General features: G+C 38.4%; 1 pseudogene; it reads right to left on the bottom strand.

The window, feature by feature from the left end:
- Positions 1-12,532: 12,532 nt before the first annotated feature.
- Positions 12,533-15,107, bottom strand: part of LOC104874350 — a 5,986-nt pseudogene continuing 3,411 nt past the window's right edge.

The following is a 15,107-nucleotide window of genomic DNA, read 5'->3' as shown; positions in this document are numbered from 1 at the left end:
ATGTTACTGTACTGTATCCCTAAAATGTACCAATAAACTCAATTAAAGCTGAAAAATAAATAAGTTTGTAGGTTCACTGGCTCCAGTTGCAGAAAGAGAATTATCAGGACACATCAATAAAAGACATAAGAAGGTTTATTACAGATAGAGATGAGGTAAAAGGCAATCTTTTCTGTCAAAGGAAATAACTAAAATAACCTATTTTAAAAGACTATTTCTATAAAATCCTAGTTTTGTAAAATGTACAAGTGCTTGTTCCACTGCTTTTTTAAAACTTGAGACAAAGGGCTATGTGCCTGTCCTTCTGCCATAAACCTTTGCAACACAAGGCTTTCTGGATCACAGAATTTTACCTGCCTAGCAACTATGGCCTCATTAAACTAGCCAATTGTGTTCATTGTGAGCTACACTCCCACCAATGGAGTAGGGCACAGTGATGACCATGCCTCAGGGATAAAATGCAGGTGAACCACCCACTCACCATGGCTGTGCACTGTTCTGTAGAAGTAAAGTTTGCCTCGCTGAGAAACTTTGGAAAGATTTTTTTCCTTTTGTGCATTTTGTGACACCAGAGATTTTGTACCCCACATTTTGGTACTCGATGGGCCATTCATTCAGAGGGGTCCCTAGACCCTCCCCCTGTGGGGAAGACATGTCCCACAGTACTGTTGAGGTGGCCTCTGGAGTCTCATGTGATTGTCACCCCTTGAACAGGTAAGGATTGCCCTCAAAATAGAAAAGTTCTTGACAATGAGGGAATCGGACCCACGCAAGCACTGGTAGTGGCCAGGCAACTCTGTGCAGACCAAGGTAAGAACCATCACAAATGGTGACAAAGCTTTTTTATATCGGTGGTTGGGTCACCCCAGGGATTGTATGAGAGTGGTTGCGACATGGCTTTAACATGAAGCAAATGTAGGGTTCCTATCCATAGTTCTGTAGATATCCAGGTGACTGGATATAGTGCTGTGGGGGAGTTGATCAGGGATTGACAAATCATTTGGGCTAGGGTGCAAATAACCTCTGTTTCAGAAGGGCTGAACTTCTAGGGAAATTCTCATACTTGGAAAGACCAGGATGGGCAATAATCTAACAAGAGGTCTAGAGAAAAAGGAACTAAAAACGAAATCCCTCCAGATATCCCCTTGGGTAAATGCTCCAGTATTGGAGTGATAGTTAGAAAACTAAAAATAAAAAGACACAACAAATGGTAAAATGCTGTTTCATCTGGACCTAGGAACGGATTCTCAACCCTTCTCTTTTCTGACTCAAATTTGGGTCTAATGAGGATTAGCTTCATCAACTTTTGATTGAACACCTTAATGGTAAGATCTCTGCCTCGCAAGAAGAGATGGATAATACCCTGTGCTGGAGATGGGACCCTGTAATTTTATTTCCTCTGAAAACTGGGAAAGGTGGGAAAGAAAAGGGTAACCAATGGGATGCCCTCACCTGTCTGCTGCCTCCATACCACCAGGGGTGGGGTCTACCAGAGCAAACAGATCACACCAGGTAGGCCAGATCCAAATGAATTCAAACCACCTGCTGTGCCTTCTGCCACAGCCACTGTTTCACTGAATGAGGGCGTGGCCACAAAGATCCTGTTGCCATTGCATAGTCTGGGACACTTGTGGCAGTCTCAGCTCTCTCTTCACATTATCCCTCCCTCCCTAAACTGAGAAAGGAGCAGAAGCAATGTAAAAATGATATTCAAAACTTTCCATTTGCCCTTTGAGATAAGGGGAGGCCACAGGGCTTATCCCCTCTTAGGGTGGGTTCCCCTAGGGGGAGGAGGAATTGGGTTTGTCAGTGGTCCCTTAAGGAGTTCTGAAGTACAGATTAAGAAAGGAACTGAAGTCCCTACTGGAACATTCCCATGGGTTGGCTGACCAATTAGACCAATTTTTAGGCTCACAGTTGTACATCTGGACTGAACTAATGTCCATCTTAGGAATCTTGTTCTCTGGAGAGGACAGAGTAATGATTAGGAGAGCAGCAATATCTGCTTGGAAGTGAGAGAATCCAGCTGGCCCAGGAATCCTAGCTGCAGATGTTAAGTTTCCCAACCAGGAACCCCAGTGGGATAATAACAATGCAGACCACCGGGAACACATGAAAGACTTAAGAAACTTGATTATAAAAAGAATAAGGGAGTTAGTTCCTCAGTCTCAAAACATCACTAAGGATTTTAACATCATCTAACAGGGGAAGGAGCAGGGACCAGCTGAATTTCTGAACAGATTAAAAGACCAAATAAGAAAATACTCCAAGCAAAATCTCAATGACCCCCTAGGTCAAGGCATGTTAAAACTCCATTTTGTTGCCAATAGCTGGCCAGATAGCTTTAGAAAATGACAAAAAAATTGAGAATTTGAAAGATAGGCAACTAGAGAAGTTAATGAGGGAAACACAGAAAGTGTATGTGAAAAGGGATGAAGAGAAGAAAAAACAACAACAAAAAACCTCAAGATATGCTCTCTACCATGGAGCAGATAAACAAAGAAAAGGCTTATCCCAGGTCTCAAAAGTCAAAACTTTTACAACAGCACCATCAGAAAGGGCATCAGAAAGGAGGAACAAATGTTATAAATATGGGACAAGGGACACTTTAAAAGAGAATGTCCAAAATGGAAGGAAGGAAATATGATCTCCCTCATGATTTTTCATGGAGAAAAGGGAGGACAGGGGTCCTTTCATGTTGATGGGTCCTATTAAGAGCTCCTCGTAAATTTTGAGGTAGGACCTAATAGGAAAGAAAGTATTTTTTAACTGATTCCAGAGCCAGCTGATCCTCACTTTGTGATTACATTTCAGGATTACATTGTTCCTCAAAGTGACTTTTAATATCTCAAGTAAAATGCGAAGAATTTATGGTTCCCATCTTTGAAGAAACAGAGATTAAATTCCAAAATTGAACAGCTCAGATAAGATTCCTCTTTGTCCCTGAGGCAGGAACAAATTTCCTAGGCAGTGATTTAACAAATAAACTAGGGATAGGCCTCTAAACATTATCAAAGAAGATAAGGCTTGCTTAATTTCTTGACTCCCCAGGTTGATGACAAAATTCTCCCTGAAGTCTGGACTAGAGCCAGGAACCAGAGTGGATTAAATATTTCCCTAATTCATATTTAACTAAAGAACAGGGGATAAATGGTCAGGAGAAAACAATATCCAATATCTCTGGAAAGAAGGTTAGAACTAAAACCTATCATAGAGGGACTCATAAGATAGTCTCCTTGAGCCTTGTATGCCCCCCACATCTTTTTGGTACTGGGGATGAAACTTGGGACCTTGTGCTGTCAAGGCAGGCAGTGGCACCACTGAGATAATCTCCCAGTTCCTTGTACGTCCCCTTTTAATACTCTAATACTAACAGTAAAAAACTCAGTGGCTCTTATTGATTAGTACAGTCCCTAAGAGTAAACCAAATAGTTCAGGGTAGATATCCTCTGGTCCCAAATCCTTACATTTCCCTTAGCAAAATTTCCTATGATCACAGTGGTTTAGTGTTATAGATTTAAAGGATGCTTTTGGGCTAGCCCCTTGGCTAGTGATAGTAGCAGCATATTTGCTTTTGACTGGGGGGATCCCCAGATGAGAAGGAAATAATATCAATGAACTATTCTCCCACAATGAGTCACTGACTCATCTAACTTATTTGGCCAGATCTTAGAACCTGGAGAAATTCACTGTCCTTCCCCAAATTAAGTTAGTTCAATATGTGGATGATTTGCTGCTGTCTGGTGACCTCAAAGTGGAAATGACAAATGCCACTATTAGCCTACTCAGTTATGTAGGCTGACCGGGCCTAAGAGTTTCTAGGACTAAATTGCAGTTTGTTGAAAATGAAGTTGAGTACAGGGGATTCTAAGTTACAGCTGTCTTAGCATATGAAAAACTTGGGTTAATTAGGTTAATGGAAGATTCATCTGCCACTTGTTGTCTATAGCATGCACCCAGGTAAGCATCCAGATCTCAGCTTTATTGACTTACAACCAACTTGAGTTACAACCAGTCCTTAGGAACTGATTGAGCTTGTAAGTCAAGGGTCCACTGTATATTGGACACTTAATTAGCAATGGAAGATTAAATTTGGGTCTCAAGTGAGTGGAGGGGATTACCAACATGGTTCTACCAGCACTAAGAAAGAATTTAGAAAGTTTGGGAATTGGTTGAGTATTGCCAAGTATGGATAGATTGTTATGTCCTAAAAATTAAGGCTTATCTCTTAAATGATTAGAAGAGTAACTTGACCACTTTCTCTGAGAACTGGAAGAATTCAATTTGTGAACAACTTAAACAACCCCTCATTACTGCCCTAGTGCTGGCATTGCTCTCACTCAGAAAACCCTTCCATCTATTTGTTAATGTAAATAATGGAATGGCCCTTGGAGTCTTAATTCATAATAGACAACTGGTAGCTTACTTGTCCAAGTTACTGAACCCAGTCACTCAGGGCTGACCAGAATGCATCCAGTCACTGTGACAGCCTTAATGACTGAGAAAAGTAGGAAATTGACCTTTGGTAGCACCGTAATCGTTAGCATGCCACAACAATTTTCCACCATAAGGTGGAAGGGTGGCTGACAGCTGGATATTAAAACATGAAGCAACTTTTTTAGAGAGAGTTGATCTCACCTTTATCACTGATAGTACCCTAAACCTTGTTGAATTCCTCCTCAGGGGTGAGACCCAAAGTATTGTGGAACACTGTTGTATGGATCTCATATGTTATCAAAGATTTGACCCAATCTCAGAGAAACTCCTTTTTAAAAATTTCATTAATTTTATTGGTACATTTTAGGTATATAATATGCTGACATTCATTATTGGGAATTTGTACCTTTACATAATATATCTTAGTGAGAAACTCCCCTTTTAACTGGATTCAGGCTTCTTGTGGATGGCTTTTCCCAGGTTCTTGAAGGAAAGAGACACAATGATACTTTGTTATAAATGGAAAACAACTCACAGTTGTTAAATCAGGAAGACTCCTCAATAACTAATTATCATCAAATTCTTGAAGGGAAGGGAAGGAACAATTTACACTGACTTAATTTTTTATTTATTTATTTTTCTCATTGAGTTTATTGGTACTTTTTAAGTATACAGTACAGTAACATTTATCATTCGGATTTTGTACCTTTACATGACAGATCTTGGTTCTCATTTTTCCCCAATATCCCTGCCCTTCTTCACCTACTCCACCCTTCCTTATTTACAAAGACTGTTTCCATTTTTTCCTTTTCTCATATTTTTTCTTTTCCCTTATTTCCTTTCCCCTATCCTTCCTACTTCCCCTACATGTTTAGCCCTTTTCTTCCTATTTCCCATTATCAATTATACAATTTGGATCTTATTTACACTTTTTTTTGTACTGGGGATTGAACTCAGGACATTGTGCTTATGAGGCAGGTGGTGGCACCACTGAGTGAAATTGCTGGCCCCTACACTTTTAGTTTTTCACACCAGAGAAAGTATTCAGTATTTACACATGTGTGTCTTATTTATTTCACTTAAGAGTATGGCCTTAATATGCACCCATTTTCCTATGAATGACTCTAGTTTCTCATTCTTTTTGGCTGAGTAGTACTCCATTTTATAGAAAAACCACATCTTCTTTATCCAGTCTCTAACTGATGGGCAATTGGGCTGTTTCCAAGTTTTAGCTATTACTAACTCTGCCATTATAAACATGGGTGTGCATATATCACTGTGGTATGATTCTTTTAATTCTATTGGGAAGACACCCAGCAAGGCAATAGATGGGTCAATTGGAACTTCTAATCCTAGTTGTTTCAGGTATCTCCATATTGATTTCCATAGTGGTTGAACCAGTCTGCACTTCCACCAACAATAGAGAAGGCTTCCTTTCTCCCCATAACCCCACCAACATTTGTTGTTGGTTGATTTCTTAATAGCAGCCATTCCTTCTGGGGTGAGGTGAAATCTCAGTGATGTTTTCATCTGCATCTCTTGAATGACCAGTGATGTTGAACACTTTTTCATATATTTATTTGCTGCTTTCACTTCTCTGAGAAATGTCTGTTCATTTCAGATATTTTTGAATTGGGTATTTATATTTGGAGGGCCTGATTTTTTGAATGAAGGAGATAAAAAAATTGTAAATACCTCAATGACAATGAATGAAATTTAAGATGTAATTAAAAGTTTACCAATGAAGAAACCCCAGGTCCTGATGGATTCACTGCTGAATTTTACAAGACATTTAGAGAAGAACTATTCCCACTACTCTTTAAGCTTTACAATGAAATTGAAAGGGAAGCATTATTTCCAAATTCATTCTGGAAACAAGTGTTACTTTGTTTCCCAAACCAGGGAAATACCCACCCAAAAAAAGAGAACTACAGGCCAATCTCCCTAGTGAACATAGATGCAAATATCCTTAAAAAGATACTGGCAAACAGAATACAAAGGGTCATCAAGAAGATCATACACCCTGACAGAGTCAGATTTATTCCAGGGATGCAAGGATAGCTCAACATACATCAACTTTAAATATGCTGTTGGGGTGGTCCACACCTTTGGAAAGATCTGGGCTGAACAAGGCCTAACTAATAGCAAAGGACAGGACCTAGTCCATAAAGAATTAATCACCCAGGTCTCAGAGAGCTTAATGTTGCCTAAAGAGATAGCTATGGCACATGTACCAAGGGATCAAAGAGGGTGTTCAATGGAAGCCTGCAGAAACAGCCTATCCAATGAGATGGCTAAAAAGGTATCCCCTCAATCAGAGGCCCTAGTTTTCATCTTGCCCCTGTTCTGTCATCACCATCAGTAATGCCAATATTCACTCCCCAGAAAGAACAACTAACTGAACTGGGGGCCTCCACCCCACCCCCAAGTGAAGATAGCTCCTATTACATGGAAGAAAAATGATTTGAAGCCCATCATGAGGAAACTTGTCGCGAGCTGGCGACGCAGAGCACTGTCCAGCAGTGTCTCAAACCTGAAAGAGCAGCGGGGTGGAGATGGGGCAGAGAGAAAGAAAGGACGCCAAGACAAGAGTCTGATCAAGGCGGCGTTTATTGCCGGCAAGCACCGGCCTTTTAAAGCAAAAAAACCACACACTATTATGGGATGGGTTTACCATAGTAACTGAAAGGTCACACAGGAAAAGAGCAAGCAGGTTCAACAAAACAACCCACCGTGAGTAGTAGTAACCCGGACAACCACACATCTAAAGGTCAGAGACAAGAAACTGTAACTTTTAGGAATTCCACAAAGGAAACACTCTACCTGCTAAACTGGAGAAACTTAACACATATAGAGTTACTAAAGTTAACAATACTTACAACCAATAGTCATGATCCCCACAGAAACTTTTATCCTAATTACATGAAGGATGCCATTATAGCCCCTAGGCTATATGTGACATGGTCCTTATGGCCTATGTGTACACAGGTATATATCTTAACAAGTCACTGAGGGCTGCCTTATCTGCAAAAAGATCAATAAGCAGGCCTTAAGGAAACAACTCTGGGTGGGGGAGTCCTGGTCTAAGGCCATTCTAAAGCAACCAGGTCAACCACATAGAAACACCTAAAATAGGCTGTGCAAAATATCTGCTGGTTATAGTATATCATTTAACCAACTGGGTTGAGGGTAACAGTTGCTCAGTGCCAGGGCCAGCAATGTTGTCAAAGTACGATTAGAAACTATCATTCCCTGATTTGGGTTAATTGAACACATAGATCCAGACAATGGGAGCCATTTTACTGCTAATATCCTTAGAGGACTCATGGGGACCCTAGATATCATGTGGGAGTTTGATACCACATGGTATTTTCCATCCTCTGGCAAAGTAGATAGAATAAATCAGACCCTAAAGGGACATTTAATTAAACTCATACTAGAAACTAAATTATCGTGGACAAAATGCCTTCCCATTGTACTCTTAAGAATCAGAACTGCCTCCCAAAAAGATATTGGTCTGCCCCCTTATGAGATGGTCTATGACCTGCCCTACGTAGTTTAAACAAAAATCCAATGCCTTAGAAATTATGTACTTGGCCTCTCCTCTACTTTGTTTTCTCTCAGACAACAAGGACTTGTCCAGTCTCCATCTTTTAAATTCTCAGTACATACCCACCAGTACCGTGATTACATCCTGATCAAGATATGAAAAGAAGAAAAGCTCAAACCAACTTGGGAAGGACCCTGCTAGGTTTAATTTAAAACTGAGACTACCAACCATATGGCTGAGAAAGATTGGATTCATTACACTCAGGTCAAAAAGGCACCCTACTCTGAACCTAAAGTAAAATGGATGGCAGTTCCAAGTTCCAGTGATACTAAGGTAACCTTAAAAGGACTATAATGGGGCTTTTACTTTCAGCTGGGACTGCCCATAGGATCTTCACTATTAGTGTTACTGAGGCTAACTCCTCTATCAGGTTTGATACATGTCTTAGCCTCTCCTATGAGAACTTACACTCTAGAGCTGATAAATACCTCTTTCCCTTAAGCAAGAAGAGATATAAATATTGTGCTTTAAAGGATCCCTGTAATGATTGGAATGGCATTTGCTAGACTACTCAATATAAGGAGTGGATTTATAACCCACAGTCTTCAGATTTGATAAGAGCTTTGAAAGGGAAAATGCAAATAATATGAGGGAATCCTTCCCCCAACTTCCAGCCCTTTGAATGTTATCCCCTGATATAGATCCTATTCAGCACCTTCTAGAAGAGCGCTAGTTCATTGCAGTTGAATACTTGTTGAGCAACGTATTCTTTCTTGTAGGCTTCTGCAGCAGCTTTGTCAGAACTAGAAGACTTATCATGTTTTATTACACCAGATACCACTTCTCTTGCAAAATTTATGAAACCACCCTTTACTGGCTTTACATTCATAACTTGTTGCACTTGTTAAGGTTTTTTTTTTTTTTTGCAGTAAATCACTATGCAAATTCCTGTCTTTTTCACAGATCATAGCTTCACTAATGCTATCATCTGCCAGATGTTTCTTATTCAGCCACACTAACGAAAGATTTCCCACCTCTTCCGGCACTTGTATCCTCTGCTTGGTTAAGATTGTTAGTTTTTTTCCCCATAACTCCTTTGATGAAATCTTTATTCTTGAAAATAGTAGAGACTGTAGACTTCACTATCTTGTACTCCGAGGCCAGATCAGTCACACAAATATCATGCTCATGCTTTTCTACAATTTTCTTCTTCAATTCAATGATTAATTTCTTCAAAATCTTCTTACCATTCTTGCTCTGCACTTTCTTGTTACCTTCATTATTTTTCTGCACTTTCTTGTCACCTTCATTATGGCTCTGTACACTCTGGTCCAATTTCACTACTACTCTGCATGTTCTTGTCACCTTTGTTACCACTCTGCACTTTCTTTTTACCACTCTTCTTGATCTAAACTTTCTTTGGAGCCATGCTGGATAGAATAATACTGTACAGTACTCTATGTGCTAAAAAGCACACAAAAAAGCTTCACAGCAAGTGTGCACAGATTTGTCTGTAAACATTATCTCAACTAGAGAAAGCCATGACCATGTGTTAGTGTGGGGATGGTAGCCAAATTCCTGTTCATGAGAGGAACATCACCATGGTCATGCTTGTCACCCAATGCATAGTTCATGAATAGAAGCAAAATTTTGCCAAAAGCGTCTGTTTGTGAACAGATGCATTCATGAACCAAGGTATTACTGTACAATTTTTATGTTTTTAATTTTTTCATTGTTCAACAAAGTTATTTTAGGATTTATTGAAAGAAATAAAACTATATTAAAAATAGAGTCATCTCACAAACTGAAAGACAGGAACAAAAAGAACAAGTTAGTATTTATTCCTGAGAGGCAGATCTAATTAGCTGTAGAATAGACTTTCTCTTTCCTATCTTTTGTCAAACAAAAATTATTTTTCCTATTTCTAAAGCATAAAAAGAAGTGAGTCCTAAATGGGTTGTTCAGGTAAAAGTTTCAGCCCTCTAATGGGGATTAAGAAACACTAAAAGCTGCTACAGTTTCTTTTAATATCAAAATGTACATACTTCTACTATTTACATAAATTTGAGAATTTTACACTCATGACCTGAATTTTAAAAATTGTCTTATTTTATAGTCTTACTAATTCTTAGTGAGGATGTCCAATGCGTCTGAACAGGCATCCCAACAACAGAAAGGGGCCAGACAGGAAGAGCTGCTCTCTGCAGCCTCAACCAGTCAAAAGGCACCATCCCAGATGCAGCTAGCAACTTACACTGCAGCCTAATCCACTGAACCTGATGCAAAGCAGATCAAATCTGAATGGTTCATAAATTGCAAATTCACAAGTTACAACAGTCACTGTACAATTGCCAAAGCTCTAAACTTATTCACTCCTGACACTTGATTTCTCTCAATTTCTGTACTCTTAATTTTGGTAACTAAATCTACCAAACTAAAAACTTCCATTCTTAACCACTTGAGTAAAATAGTCAAGACAATTGTTAACATTTTTGTTCTATTCATGTGTTCAATTCTGATTTGTACAGGTAATAGGAAAACTTGAGTCAGTTTTTCCTCAAACTCCCAATCCTATGTTCTGACTGAATATAAACTCTTGATAATTTTCTTATAGCTGCTTTTTTTTAATATCATTGGTAACCACAAATTCCATGTGGACAACCATTTCTGATCTTTTTAAAATAAGGATTAAAATGTAACACCTATTATAGATATTTAAAGATTCAAGTGGCCTAACTACATCTCCAATTAATTATATAACATCAAGCAGCTGTTAAAGTTAGTAGGACTATGTTGGTTAAGTCCTAGTTATTTAAACATCTATCAATCCCTATGAATAGATCACGATTTCAAACAAAGTAAACTGCTATTGGACCCTAACTGAAAAGGAAAAAAACCTTACCATTTCTTGGTTGTATTGGGAATTAATAGCCATTCAGGGAAGTAGTTCATGGAACAACACCTGGCTCCAATCCCACATTCACAAGGACCTTGTAGCTCTAAAAATCTTTGCTGAGTTGCAGGGCACAATGTCATCTTCTGTCCAGAAGAACAGCACAGCCAGCACACTTCCACCAAACCCAGGGTACAAGTTGAGTTACAGTCTGGTTATATTTTCTGAAGTCCTAGTAGAAAACAGCAGTGTGGCCAGAAATGACCATATTCAAATAAAAAACCTTAATCAGGTCTGACTGTCTAATCACCATCCCAGACACAAAAAAATACACAGAAGCCAACAGTCTCAAGCTAGAATCATGTTGTAAAATAAAGTTAACAGTCTAAAATACCAACACTGATATAACGCAGATTCTACAGGTGCCCTACATTAGTGATTGCCACTATTTTTCTCCACAAAAATATCAATATCCTGAATTTTACCAGCATTTTCTTTCCATAATAAATTTGTGGAACATAAAAGCACACAATTAAACAACAGAAGCAGTGGTACAAAAAGTCTGGAAGAACTTCCCACTAAAAGAATTGTCTCCAAAGAGAGAGAGAGAGAGAGAGAGAGAGAGAGAGAGAGAGAGAGAGAGAGAAAAAAACAACATAAACAGATATATTTTATATTTACACAAAAAAATTAAACATTAAAGCCTTACACTTTCAAGTTTTCTTAAACTCTTGTTTTAGGAGTTGTTATGGAGTTGATATGTTTTTCTAATATGTATTTGGTTAAGATTAAATAATACCAAAACGTTACTTCACAATTTTTTTTCACAATAAATTTAGTCATGGCCCTGTAGCAGTTATTTTGAACACGGCAGAAAACACCAGATGAATTAATATTCCAAATCCTTATCAGTATCTTATGTTATAAAACTGTTAAGACATTTTATTTACTAACTTGACTGTGAAAATGGTACCAAAAAACAAAAAAAAAAAAAACCAACAACAACTCAGTTTACTAGCATCTGCAGAAACTAAAAGTCTGGTACATAAATAAGTTTTTTTAAGGACATAAAATAATACCCATCCAATAACTCAAAGGTATCCCTAAATTATAATTCTAATGTGCTTTACTTTTTGTTATTTCTATAAGCTATTTAACTGCATATTGCTTTAAGATATGATGGAGTTTCTTTACCTAATCTGATACTAAAAATCACTCCAGATTACAAAATGATTGGTTTCTACAGCCCTAGGAAAATTTAGAATAAAATCACACATAAGATTTAATATAGATGAAATTTAACTTTTCCAAATCCAATTAATTGTACCTATTAGAACAGAACCTTCTGCATGACCTGCCAGTTTCCTATTCCTTTTGTCAACTTAAAAAAGAACTATTTCTGGGGAAGCCAAGCTACGTTTTTTATTTTACCATGTAAAAATTTTTTGTTTTCCACAAAAATGCACTACATTTAAAGACATATATTTAAGTGACATGGCTAATCAACTCTTCCATGCTGATCCTAGAAAATAACCTCCACTGAATCTTTGAATAATGGAAAAGATGACATTCAGCCATGAACATCTGAATGGTAGAGGTGGACACAACTTTAATGTTCAAGCCACAGCTGTGAAGTCTGGGAAAGGTGAGTTCTACTGTCCTGCAGTGTCAGAATTTGCTGTAGTATTTTCAGTGCTAATGGGCTGCACATTGTCTGCAAGGTTGTGTTCATGCTCAAGGAACAAATCATTCAGTACACTTAATTCTTTTGTCAACAACTTAATTTTTGCTTCCAAGCTTTCATTCTGTTTTTTGAGCTGATTCACTTTTGCAGCATGTCTTGTGCTTTCTGCTTGCTTTTCTTTTCTTTTTTTTCTCATTGTGTTTATTGGTACATTTTAGGTATACAATACAGTTATATTCATCATTTGGATCTTGTACCTTTATGTGATAGGTCTTGGTTCTCATTTTTCCCCTTGTCCCTGCCCTCCCTTCACCCCCTCCTCCCCTCCCTATTTACAATCACTTCATTTCCATTTTTTCATTTTCTCATTTTTTCCCTTTTCCTTTATTACCTTAACCCCTACCCTTCCCATTTTACCTACACCTTTAGCCCTTTTCTTCCTATTTCACATGGTCAATTATCTCATTAGGCTCTTATATGTACCACTGTAGTTTTTCACATGAGAGAAACTATTCAGTATTTACACGTATGACTTATTTATTTCACTCAGGAGTATATCCTCAATATGTATCCATTTTCCTATGAATGAATGAATTAGAGTCTGCTTGCTTTTCACTTGGCTCTTTTCCACAGCCATGTTGTTCCTCTCTGTGTCGATGATACTTGTCACTATTTTGTTCCATGGGTGAACTCTTCGCTCTGCTTGCTTGGAGGCATGGCTTTGCCTCCTCTCCCAGGGTCAACAGGCACCATCTGAGGAACCTGCTGTGCCTGAGTATGAAAAACACTTATTCCGTTCACTCCTGGAGTACTGTTTGATGTGCTATCTTGCTTATTTGTGCACTCTCCCTAGCCAACACAGGTCAGGTAGAAATGAGAGCAAGGTGATAGATCAGTCGCTTCCATGATAAACTGCCATTAAAAAAAAAAAATCCTCACTTGTACTTGCTTCTCCAGCCTGACCGCCCGGAGGCGGCCTCCACTCCAAGCAGCCCCACTCTGCCCAGCCCCACCCAGGCCTTCCAGCCCATGAGTGAGCTAGGAGGAGCATCAATTATGAAACTGGTAGGCACTGCCTGTTCAGCTGCCACTGCTGCTGGCTTCCCCTCCTCCTTATTTTGTTTTTTGAGACAAGATTATTTTTAAAATTGAGTTTATTGGTACATTTTAGGTATACAGTACAGTTACATTCATTATTGGGATCTCGTACCTTTACATGACAGGTCTTGGTTCTCATTTTTTCTCCTTGTCCCTTGTCCCTGAGACTAGAGATTCCATTTGACCCAGCCATCCCTCTGCTGGGTATCTTTCCAAAAGAATTAAAATAATTATATCACACTGATATATGCACACCTATGTTTATAGTGGCACAGTTTGTAATAGCTAAAACTTGGCAACAGCCCATTTGTCCATCAGTTGGAGACTGGATAAAGAAGATGTGGTTTTTCTATAAAATGGAACACTACTCAGCCATAAAGAATAAGAAATTAGATTCATTCATAGGAAAATGGATACATATTGAGGTTATACTCCTAAGTGAAATAAATAAGTCACACATGTGTAAATACCGAATAGTTTCTCTTGTGTAAATAAACTGTAATAGTACATAAGATCCTAATGAGATAAGAGACAAGGTTTCTGTACGTAGTTGCTGGCCTTGAACTTGCTGTGTAACCCAAGCTGGCCTCAAACTCCTGATGATCCCTGCCTCAGCTTCCCAAATGCTGGGCCACCATGCCCTGCTCTGTACAATTTTAAAAATTTCGAATTCCATGTCTCCTTCCTACCTTCCTACCTAGTGTCATTTCTTATATTTACTCTGAATTCACTGTGTACCCCAGTGAACCCGGCCTCAAACTCATGGTGATGCTCCTGACTCAGCCTCTAGAGTGTTGGGATTATAGGCATATGCCATCACATCTGGATTTTATTTTTATTATTGATAGTACATGTTTGCAGTACACAATGACTACACTCAGTGTGGGGAGTTGGTACATATATATAACAAATCTTGATTTTTTTTATGTCTCTTTCCTCAGCCTCCCCACTCCATCTCTTGGTCATCTTTTTTTCTTTTCATTTAGTACAATATTATTTTATTTAAAATTTGGCTTATATTAGTACATGTTTGCAGTACATAAGGATTACATTCACTGTAGGGAGTTGGTGGTACATGTACAGTACATAGTACATTTCAATTCCCTTCTTTTTTCTCCTTCTCTCTACATGCCCTTAATTTTTTTTTCTAGTAACAGTAATCAAATTCAGGACCTTGGGCTTGGTGCCACCAATCTAAATCCCTGGCCCATACCCTTAATTTTGAATAATTAGATTCATTTTATTTTCCTTATACAACCTTATAAAGTTAATTGTCATATGTACAGATTGAAAACCAGGCCAATGGGCCAAAGAATATATAAAACATGTAAGACAATTATACTAAGTCAAGGTACCCTTTCAGATAATTTGCCTGTATTGGATTATACTTCCTTTTTGTATCTCTTTTTTCCTACTCTCTTTTACTTTGTCATATATATATATAT

Source organism: Fukomys damarensis, unplaced genomic scaffold (assembly GCF_012274545.1).
Source record: "Fukomys damarensis isolate Sample0158 unplaced genomic scaffold, DMR_v1.0_HiC HiC_scaffold_39, whole genome shotgun sequence".
NCBI lineage: Eukaryota > Metazoa > Chordata > Mammalia > Rodentia > Bathyergidae > Fukomys > Fukomys damarensis.
This window is presented reverse-complemented; position numbering and strand designations above follow the sequence as displayed.